Below are 11,086 nucleotides of genomic sequence, written 5' to 3' on the forward strand. Positions count from 1 at the left end.
GCTCGGGCGATGGCAGCTTATCTCTGAGAAGAGATGTGGTGACTACATGCCTCTGAACTTTGTTACAATGAGGCTCAAAGGCCTATTTATTATTGAGAAACAATGGAAAACCCTAAACATTCAAAAATCTAACCTTAGGAGATAAAGCGCCAAAATTGTAGGCCCCGTTTGGGTAAATTGGTACATCAACTTCTCGGGGTCGTAACATTGGTATACATTCTCTGTCTGGCTATCATAATACCTCATTTCGAAGATCTCAAAGAGAAATTCAAAATTAAATGGTCATACCAATTTGGGATGTTTCTAGTCTCTCTGTTTCCCCTAAAAACGTCGTTTAGGGCCTCAAAATGGCTATCAAAGTTTAGGACCCAAAAAACTGCCAAAAATAGTAAAATGTGCTACAATTAAGGAAACCGAAAAAATGCAAGAGAAAGTGTTGTGGGTCCAAGTGGAATAGGCAGGTGGCAACCAATATCCAACTGGGTCATTCCTCCCCCCTTAGGAAGAAATAGTCCCCATTGCATTGAGTGCCTCCATGAGATGAGGAAACTTCTGCTAAACTTGGTCCCTGGTGAGCCACTTGCCTTGGTGAAGGAGTTCGCCAGCTTTTACAACCCGATATACTTGGATCTTCTGCTGGTGAGTGTTCTGGATCTGTGTGTCCATAATTTGATCAATGGTGGCATGTTCCATGTAGTCTGGGTTTAGCTCTGTTGGTGTGAGCTATTCTGTAATGTCAGATGTAGCCAACAATCGTGGAAACTATGGTCGAAGACGATCTAAATTGAACACTGGGTTCAGACCAAGGAACGGTGGAATGCTAAGCTCAAAGGCATTGTCCCCTACAGCCCATGGTGTATGGCCCATATTGGAGCGGGCGAAGCTTGCGGTGGGGTCTAGCGAGGTGCTCCTTCTGCAAATGTAGCCAAACTTTGTCGCCCACCTAGAACTTGTGTGGCACTCGATGTTGATCATGGCACTGCTTGTACTTAGAATTGGCTTTATCCAATATATGATGGACCCATTGGCGGATATATTGAATGCACTTAATGAAGTTGTTAGCCCTGTCGGCTTCGGACTGTACATGAGCTGAATCTGCCTGAGTAGTTGCAAATGGTATGGCCACATCAATGGGACATAATGGTTGAAATCTCAGCCCTGCCCTAAAGGGGTTATGGCCCATTACATTGTGGAAACCTCTGTTTTAGTTGTGCTAGACATAGGGGAGGCTTTCATCCCATGTGCATGGATGCTTCGAGTTGTATATGCATAGAATGCGTACGATCATCTTGTTGACAACCTATATTTGGCCAACAGTTTGGGGATGGAAAGTCGTGGACTTAGTAAGTTTTGTATCCAGCATCGACCAGAGACTTGACCAAAGGGAAATCAAGAATATGTTGTCTTGATCTGAGACAATGGAACATGGGATCCCAAAGTGTACCCACACTCGCTCAAAGAAGAGCTTAGCAGTGGCCTCTATTGTGATACTCTTCTTGCAGGCCGCCATGATGGCCATCTTAGAGAATCTATCGATGACCATGCAAACGCAATCGTTGTTGTGCTTAGTAGAAGGAAGGCCTAACATGTAATCCATGGAGATAGATTCCCAAGGCCAACTAATAGTAGGTAGAGGAGTATACAATCCTTTCTTCTTGATCGTTGGTTTGGCAATGGCACAGGCGGTGCAAGATCTAATGTACTTCCCAACATCTTGACGAAGTTCTGGCCAATAAAAATACTTTTGCAATACCTCTACTATTTTATCTACTTCGAAATGTCTAGCCATCTGACTGTAGTGCTTCTCCCAAATCATCTTGGCACGCTTGCTTGAAGGAACACAAACGTATCCCAGGTGGCATAACAGTGTATCCTGAAGGTGAAAATTTGGAACTTGCTTCCTTTCCAGGAGTGTCTGGTATGTGCTGTCGAATTCTGGATCGCTCTTGTAAAGATGCGACCACCCTAATGTCTCGTGCCCATAGGAGTCGAGCATAATGATCAGCGCCATGATCGGTGGTCAATTGAGGCAATCAACAATATTATTGGTGTTTCCCTTCTTATACTTAATGTTCAAATGGAACTGTTGCAGGTAGGTGGACCATTTCTAATGGCAATCATTCATCAACTTCCCTTGGGTTTGTATGAACTGTAGAGGTTGGTGGTCTGTGTGGATGACCATTTCCTTCCCCAAAATGTAATGCGTCCATTGAAGACAGGCCTGCACAATAGAATACATTTCTTTGTCGTAAGTGGGGTATTTTCAAACTGTGTTTGATAGTGTCTCATTGTGGTAAGCCACTAGATTCCCATGCTAAGTAAGAACTGCACTAATAGCATAGTCAGAGGCACCTGTCACAATCTCAAATAGTTGTTGCAGGTCTGGTAATGTGAGCACTGGTTTAGAAAAAAGGCAATTCTTCAACTCAAAGAACGCTTATTGATGGGTTTTAGACCAAAAAAAAATTGTTTTTGCTCTGCCCTTGGTTACTTGACTTAAAGGCCAAGTGATATGAGAGAACCCCAACATGAACCTACGGAAGAAGTTGGCAAGACCCAAAAATATGCGAAGCTCTATTAGAGTGATTGGGGCTGGCCAATCCCGAATGACTTGTATCTTGGATGGGTCCAAATCTACACCTTGCTCATCAATTATGTACCCCAAATATTGACGTTGGGTCAGGCCAAAGGTGCATTTCTCCAAGTTAGCACACAACTTGTGTTTTCGTAGGGTTTGAAGGACCTGTCAAATATGGAGGAGGTACTCATCCCAAATCTGGTTGAAAATCAAGATGTCATCTAAATACACCACCACGCATGCATTGGTGAAGGGTCACAAGATGTTGTCCATTAGTCTCATGAAGGTTGTAGTGGCATTTGTAAGTTTGAATGGCATGACCAACCATTCGAAAAGGCCCTCCTTGGATTCGAAGGTAGTCTTCCACACATCAGAGGGTTCGATAGGCACCTGGCGATAACCTGACTTCAAGTCAATCTTGCTAAAATATTTGGCCCCCTTGAGCTGGTCAAGAAGGTCATCAATCTGTGGAATTGGGTACCTATTCCGGACAGTGGTTTTGTTCAACTTCCGGTAGTAAATATAGGGCCTCCAGGTCCCATCCTTATTCTGTACCAATACAATCGGGCTCCCACAGGGTGATGAGCTTGGCATGATGTGCCCTTTCTACAACAGTTCCTTAATCTGCCTCCTGATCTCATCGTTCTCTAGAATAGCGCACCGATAGATTGGCCCATTGTGCAGCGGCACGCCAGGGAACAGATCAATGGAGTGCTTGACCTGATAGTGCAGAGGTACCCTGTTGGTGAGGTGAAAATATCTCTGTACTCCTTCACAAACTTGTCCATATATTGTTGTTGTGGAGAGGAGCCTTGCATGGAAGTTGTGGCCACAACCTTCTTCTTGCCCTGAGGATGAATCATAAGGAAAACAAATTTTCTAGCTTGGAAAATGATCTTACTACATTTTTTTTGCAGTTATCAAAGATATGGCAGTAGGCGGGGCTACCTCCGGTACCCTGTACAACATGTTGGCGCAGGTAATAATCACAGAGCGAGGTTTAGACTCATATACAACATGTCACTTCCACAAGTATGGTTGTCCTAACAATACATCACAAACTTCAAGAGGAGAAACATCACATAGTACCCCATCCATGAAGGCCTTGATGTTGTAGGGAAGGCGACATTGTTGACTAATGCAAAGATATCATCCTTGGTGAAGCCACCCAATGGTGTAAAGTTGTGAATGTGTTGTAGTCTTTAGGCCCAGCCGCTTCACGACCTCTGTTGAAATGAGTTTCTTTTGGCTCCCACTGTCGACAATGAACTGCAGTGGAGAACCCTTCACCCACATCTGTGAGAGGAAGAGGCGTTCCCCCTCCTTTGGATCTTCACGCTCAATCTTATAGATCTTGGTGGTGGCCATGGTGGCACTAGGATCCACATCAATGATCTACTTCCCTTTGTCATTTCCCTTATCGGTTTTTGATTCAGAGTCAGAAAATTCGTCTGATTCATAAGCCTTCATCTCGGCCACTAATGACTGCTTGGCCCGACACTCACTTGTATTGTGAGTGGAGCTCTTATGTAACTCACACCATTTTCCTGTGTCCTTCATTGTCTTTGTGGTGTTTTTCATTGATTGTCGCTTTGAGGGGTTTTCCTAGGTAGCCCACCTTAGTTTGGCCCTTTGTTCTATGGTTCGGGGGCACCTTTTCCATGCTTCGAATTCGGAGATCCAAAGTCCCACTTTTTATGTTTAAACTTCCTCTCGATCTTGACAGCATACCGGTACACTGTGTCGAGTGAGGAAATGTCCAGGAACTCCATCTTGTCTTGGATGTACTTGTGTAGACAATCGCAGTACTTTAGCACCAAATGCCGCTGATTATCCTTGATACCCAATTTCATGTGAAGGGTATGGAAAATGTTTGTGAACTCTGACACATCTTGGTCCCTTCCCTGCCATAGCGTGGTCCAATTTATGTATTTATCTTCATAGCTCCCGACAGAGTAATATTGTTCCTTGATGGTGTCTCGGAAAGAATCCCAAGTGGGTGCAGCTCAAAATAGTGAGGGTTCACTCTCATCCTTTTACTCACAGTAGGTTTCCCACTAGTCCTTGACGTGTGGGGCGGCTTTAAGAAGTGAAAAAGTAATATTTTCCCGATTGGAAAAGTCATGAACTGACAAATATCCTTCCAACAAATTTAACCATTTATCTACGACGTATGCATCTATCAGGCCTTCAAATATGGGAATATCGAAGTTAACTTGTACCTTAAAAGGAGTGGTGCCTCCAGAGTGGCTGCTGGATGAAGATGCATCGCCTGTGGGTAGTCGTCGAAGGATCTGGGCAAAGTTATCCATCATCACATTCCTCTGTCACTCGAGGGCTTCCTCGAGCAACATTTTGAAAGGATCTCCTACCCCCTCGTCTTTTTTTTCTTTCGCCATGGGAGGTCGTCGGGTTTTGCGACGCTAATCTTGCAACGGTACAACCAGATCGAGCCCTAACTCCTTATACCCTAACCATGTTGGGGACATGCAAAGAAAAACAGAGAAAGAGAAGACTGCTCTGATACAACTGATTTGAACTTAAACATGAACACAACAACTTACAGATATAATCATCAATACATAGATGAAGCAGAAAAACACTTCATTTCATTAATGGAAAAATTTTGAACTATACTTAAAAACAGAATGGAAATAAGATAGCTCAGGCGATGGTAGCTTATCTCTGAGAAGGGATGTGGAAGTTACATGCCTCTGAACTATGTTACCATGAGGCTAAAATACCTATTTATTATTAAGAAACAATGGAAATCCTTAAACATTCAAAAACCTAATGCTAGGAGATGAATTGCCAAAACTGTGGGCCCCGTTTGGGTAAATTGATACATCAACTTCTTGGGGTTGTAACTTTGGGATACGATCTTCGTTTGGCTATCATAATACCTTGTTTTGAACATCTCAACGAGATGGTCGAAAACAAATAGCCATGCCAATTTTGGTTGATATTGTTCTCTTTGTTTCCCCTAAAAATGTCGTTTAGGGCCTCAAAATGGTTCCAGAAGTCCAGGACACGAAAAAATGCAAAAATAGTAAAATGTGCTACAATTAAGCAAATCGAAAAACTAAAAGAGACAGTGTTCGGGGTCCAAGTGGAATAGGTGGGTGACCACCAATATCCACCTGGACCATTCCTCCCCCCTTAGGAAGCAATGGTCCCCATTGCATTGAGTGCCTCCATGAGATGGGAAAACTTCTCCTAAACTTGGTCCCTGGTGAGCCACTTGCCTTGGTGAAGGAGTTTTCCAGCTTTGACAACCCGATATAGTTGGATCTTTTGTTGGCAAGTGTTCTTGATATGTGTGTTCATGAACCGATCAGTGGTGGCATGTTTCATGGATTCTAGGTTTAGCTTTGTTGGTGTGAGTTGTTCTACAACATCGGATGTGTCCAACAATGATGGAAAGTATGGCCGAAGGCAGTCTACATTGAGCACTGAGTGCAAACTAAGGAATGGTGGAATGCTAAGCTCAAAGGCATTGTACCCTACAGCCTTGGTGATGGTGTATAGCCCATATCGGAGCGGGCGAAGTTTGCAATGGGGTTTAGCGAGGTGCTCCTTCTACAAATGTAGCCAAACTTTGTCGCCCATCTAGAAATTTTGCGGCACCCCATGCTGATCATGGTGCTCCTTTTACTTAGCATTGGCTATGTCCAATATATCATGAACTTGCAGGTGGATGTATTGAATGTGGTCAATGAATTCGTTAGCCCTGTCGGCTTCGAACTGGACATGAGCTGAGTCTACCTAAGTAGTTTCAAATGGTATGGCCACATCAATGGGACATAATCGCTGAAATCCCAGCCCTACCTGAAAGGGGTTATGGCCTGTTGAGCTCTAGAAAGCTCTATTGTAGTTGTGCTTGACATAGGGGAGGCTTTCATCCCATGTGCATGGATGCTTTGAGTGGTACATGTGTATAATGTGTATGATCATCCTATTGACAACCTCTGTATGGCCATCAGTTTGGGGATGGAAAGTCATGGACATAGTAAGTTTTGTATCCAGTATCCACTAGAGACTTGACCAAAATGCACTCAGGAAGTTGTTGTCCTGATCCGAGACAATGGACTGTGGGATCCCAAAGTGTACCCACACTCACTCAAAGAAGAGCTTAGCAGTGGCCTCTACTATGATACTCTTCTTGCAGGTCGCCATGATGGTCATCTTAGAGAATTTTTCAATGACCATGAAAATGCAATCATTTTCGTGCTTAGTAGAAGAAAGGCCCGACATATAATCCATGGAGACAGATTCCCAATGTCGACTAAGAGTAGGTATAGGAGTATACAGGCCTTGCTTCTTGATGGTGGGTTTGGAAATGGCGCAGGCGGTGCAGGATCTAATGTACTTCCCAACAACTTGACGAAGTTTCGGACAACAAAAATACTTCTATAATACCTCCACTGTTTTCTCTACTTTAAAATATCTAGCGACCCGACTATAGTGCTCCTCCAAAATCATCTTGGTACGCTCGCTTGAAGGAACATAGACATGTCCCAGGTGGCATAACAGTGCATCCTGAAGGTGAAAATTTGGAACTTGATTCCCTTCTAGGAGTGTCTAGTATGTGCTGCCGAATTCTAGATTGCTCTTGTATAGATGCGTCCACCCCGATGTCCCATGCCCACAAGAGTCGAGCACAGTGATCAACGCCATGAGCAGTGGTCGGCTGAGGCAATCAATGAAATTATTGGTGTTGCCTTTCTTATACTTAATGTTCAAATGGAACTGTTGTAGGAAGGTGGACCATTTCTGATGGCGATCGTTCTGCAACTTCCCTTGTGCCTGTATGAACTGTATAGGTCGGTGGTCTGTGTGGATGTATGTTTCCTTCCCCAAAATGTAATGCTTCCATTGACGACATACATGCACAATGGAATACATTTCTTTGTCATAAGTGGAGTACTTTTGGACTGTGTCTTAAAGTTTCTCACTATGGTAAGCCACTGGATGCCCATGCTGAGTAAGAATTGCACCAATAGCATAGTCGAAGGCATGTATCTCAATCTCATATGGTTATTGCTGGTTTGGTAATGTGAGCACTGGTGCAGGACATAGGTTATTCTTTAACTCGAAGAATGATTTTTGTTGGGTTTCATATGAAAAAAACTTTTCTTTTTCTCCACCCTTGGTGACTTGAATTAAGTCCAAGTGATATAAGAGAACCCCAACACAAACCTATGGTAAAAGTTGGCAAGACCCAAAAAGCTGCAGAGCTCTGTTAGAGTGGTTGGGGCTGGCCAATCTCGAATGACTTGTATCTTGGATGGGTCCACATGTACGCCCTTCTCATCAATTATTTACCCAATATATTGAACCTGGATCAAGCCAAAGGTGCATTTATCCAAGTTATCACACAACTTGTGTTGTCGCAGGGTTTGAAGGAACTGTCGAATTGGTGGTGGTGCTTGTCCCAACTCTAGCTGAAGATCAAGATGTCATCTAAATACACCACCATGAATGCATTAGTGAAGGGTCACAAGATGCCATCCATGAGTCTCACGAAGGTTAAAGGGGCGTCCGTCAGTCCGAATGGCATGACCAACCATTCGAAAAGGCCCTCGTTGGATTTGAAGGCAATATTCCACACATTAGAGGGTTTGATAGGCACCTGGTGATAACCTGACTTCAAGTCAATCATGCTGAAATATTTGGCCCCCTTGAGCTGGTCAAGAAGGTCATAAATCCACAGGATTGGGTACCTATTTCAAAAAGTGATCTTGTTCAATGCCTGGTAGCCAATACAGAGCCTCCAGGTCCCATCCTTCTTCTATACCAATACAATCGGGTTCCCATAGGGTGATGAGATTGGCCTGATGTGCCCTTTCTGCAATAGTTCCTCAATCTATCTCTTGATATCATTTCTCCATAATAGAGTGCTGATAGGTCGGCCCATAGGGCAGCGACACACCAGGGGTTAGATGGATGGAGTGTTTGACCTGACAGTGCATAGGCACCCCTTTAGGTGAGGCGAAAATATCCCTGTACTCCTCCACAACCTTGTCCATCTGTTGTTCCTCCACAACCTTGTCCATCTACTGTTGTTGTGCAGAGGAGCCCTGTCTGGAAGTCGTGGCCATAGCCTTCTTCTTGTCCTGAGGGTGAATCATGAGGAAAAAAAATTTCTTGGTCTGGGAAATGATCTTACTACATTTATTTGCAGTGATCAAAGAGATGGTGGTAGGTGGGGCTACCTCTGTTATCCTATACAACTTGTTGGCCAAGGTAATAATCACAGAGCAAGGTATAGAATCATCTATAGGATGTCGCTTCCACAAGTATGGTTGTCCTAACAATACATCACAAAATTCAAGAGGAGAAACATCACATAGTACCTCATCCGTGAAGGGCTTGATGTTGTAGGGAAGGTGACATTGCTAGATGACCCGAAGATCTCGTCATTGGTGAAGCCCCTCGATGGTGTATGGTTGTGTATGTGATGTAGTCTTTAGGCCTAGCTGCTTCACGACCTCTACTGAAATGAGGTTCTTTTGGCTCCCACTGTCAATAATGAACTGCAACGGAGAACACTTCACCCACATTTGTGAGTGGAAGAGGCATTCCCCCTCCTCTGGAACTTCAGGCTCAATCTTCTGGATCTTGGTTGTTCCCACGGTAGCACTGGGCTCCACATAAATGATCTGATTCCCTTTGTTAGTTCCCTTATTGGGTTCTGATTTAGAGTCGGAAATGCGTTTGATTCAGAAGCCTTCAGCTCGACCACCAGTGACTGCTTGGCCCGACACTCACTTCTATTGCGAGTGGAGCTCTTATGGAACTCACACCATTTTCCTATGTCCTTCATTGTCTTTGTGGTGTTGTTCTTTGCTTGTAGCTTCGGCAGGCTATCTTGGGTAGCCCCACCTTGGCTTGTCCCTTTGTTTTGCTATTTGGGGGCAGCTTATACTTGCTTCGGATTTGCAGATCTAAAGTCCCGCTTCTTCTGTTTAAAATTTTGCTCAATCTTCACAACTTACCGTTACGTCGTGCCAAGCGAGGAAATGTCTAGGAACTCGATCTCGTCCTGGATGTACTTGTTTAGACAGCCGCGATACTTGAGCACCAAATTCCACTTAGTATCCTTGATACCCAACTTTGTGTGAAGGGTATGGAAAATATTTGTGAACTTTGACACATCTTAGTCCCTTCCCTACCATAGCGTGGTCCACCTTATGTATTTCTCTTCATAGCTCCTGACAGGGTAGTATTGTTCCTTGATGGTGTCTTGGAAAGAATCCCAAGTGGGTGCGGCTGAAAACAGTGAGGGTTCACTCTGATCCTTTTGTTCATAGTAGGTTTCCCACCAGTCCTTGACATGTGGGGTGGCTTTGAGAAGTGCAAAAGTAATATTTTCCCGATTGGAAAAGTCATGAACTGAAAATATCCTTCCAACAAATTTAACCATTTATCTACAACATCTGCATCTATCAGGACTTCAAATATGGAAATATTGAAGTTAACTTTTAACTTAAAAGGAGTGGCGCCTCCAGAGTGGCTGCTGGATGAAGATGCATCACATGTGGGTAGCTGTCGAAGGATCTGGGCAAAGTTATCCATCATCACGTCCCTCTGTCGCTCGAGGGCTTCATCGAGCAACATTTTGGAAGGATCTCCTACCCCCTCGTCTTTCTTTTCTTTTGTCCTAGGAGGTTGTGGGGTTTTGTGATGTTGATCTTGCAACGGTACAACCAGATCGAGCCCTAACTCCTTATACCTTGACCGTGTTGGGGACATGCAAAGAAAAATATAGAAAGAGAAGATTGCTCTGATACCACTAATCCAAACTTAAACAGGAATGCAACAACTTACAGATATAATCATCAATATAGAGATGCAGCAGAAAAACACTTCATTTCATTAATGGAAAAATATTGAACTATGCTTACAAATAGAATGGAAATAAGATAGCTCGGGTGATGGTAGCTTATCTCTGAGAAGAGATGTGGTAGTTACATGCCTCTGAACTGTGTTACAATGAGGCTCAAAGACCTATTTATTATTGAGAAACAATGGAAAATCCTAAACATCCAAAAACCTAACCCGAGGAGATTAAGCGCCAAAACTGTGGGCCCCATTTGGGTAAATTGCTACATCGACCTCTCGGGGTATTAACTTTGGCATACGATCTCTGTTTGGCTATCATAATACCTCGTTTTGAAGATCTCGAAGAGATGGCCAAAAAAATATCCATCCCAATTTGGGATGATTCTAGTCTCTCTGTTTCCCCTAAAAATGTTGTTTAGGGCCTCAAAACGGTTCGAGAAGTTCAGGACATAAAAAACTGCCAAAAATAGTAAACTGTGCTACAATTAAGGAAACCAAAAAATTGAGAGAGACAGTGTTGGGGTTCCAAGTGGAATAGGCGGGTGGCCACCAATATCCACTTGGATCATAAAGCTATGTCAGTTAGAATGGTGACAATTGTGTAGGAAAAGCGCAATTGCAGAAAAGGGTGTGTGAGATTTGCAATGCATATTTTTAGTGATA

Source organism: Pinus tabuliformis, chromosome 4_1 (genome assembly GCF_031772625.1).
Source record: "Pinus tabuliformis cultivar Carrire ecotype Pingquan chromosome 4_1, CPIR1, whole genome shotgun sequence".
NCBI classification, from domain to species: domain Eukaryota; kingdom Viridiplantae; phylum Streptophyta; class Pinopsida; order Pinales; family Pinaceae; genus Pinus; species Pinus tabuliformis.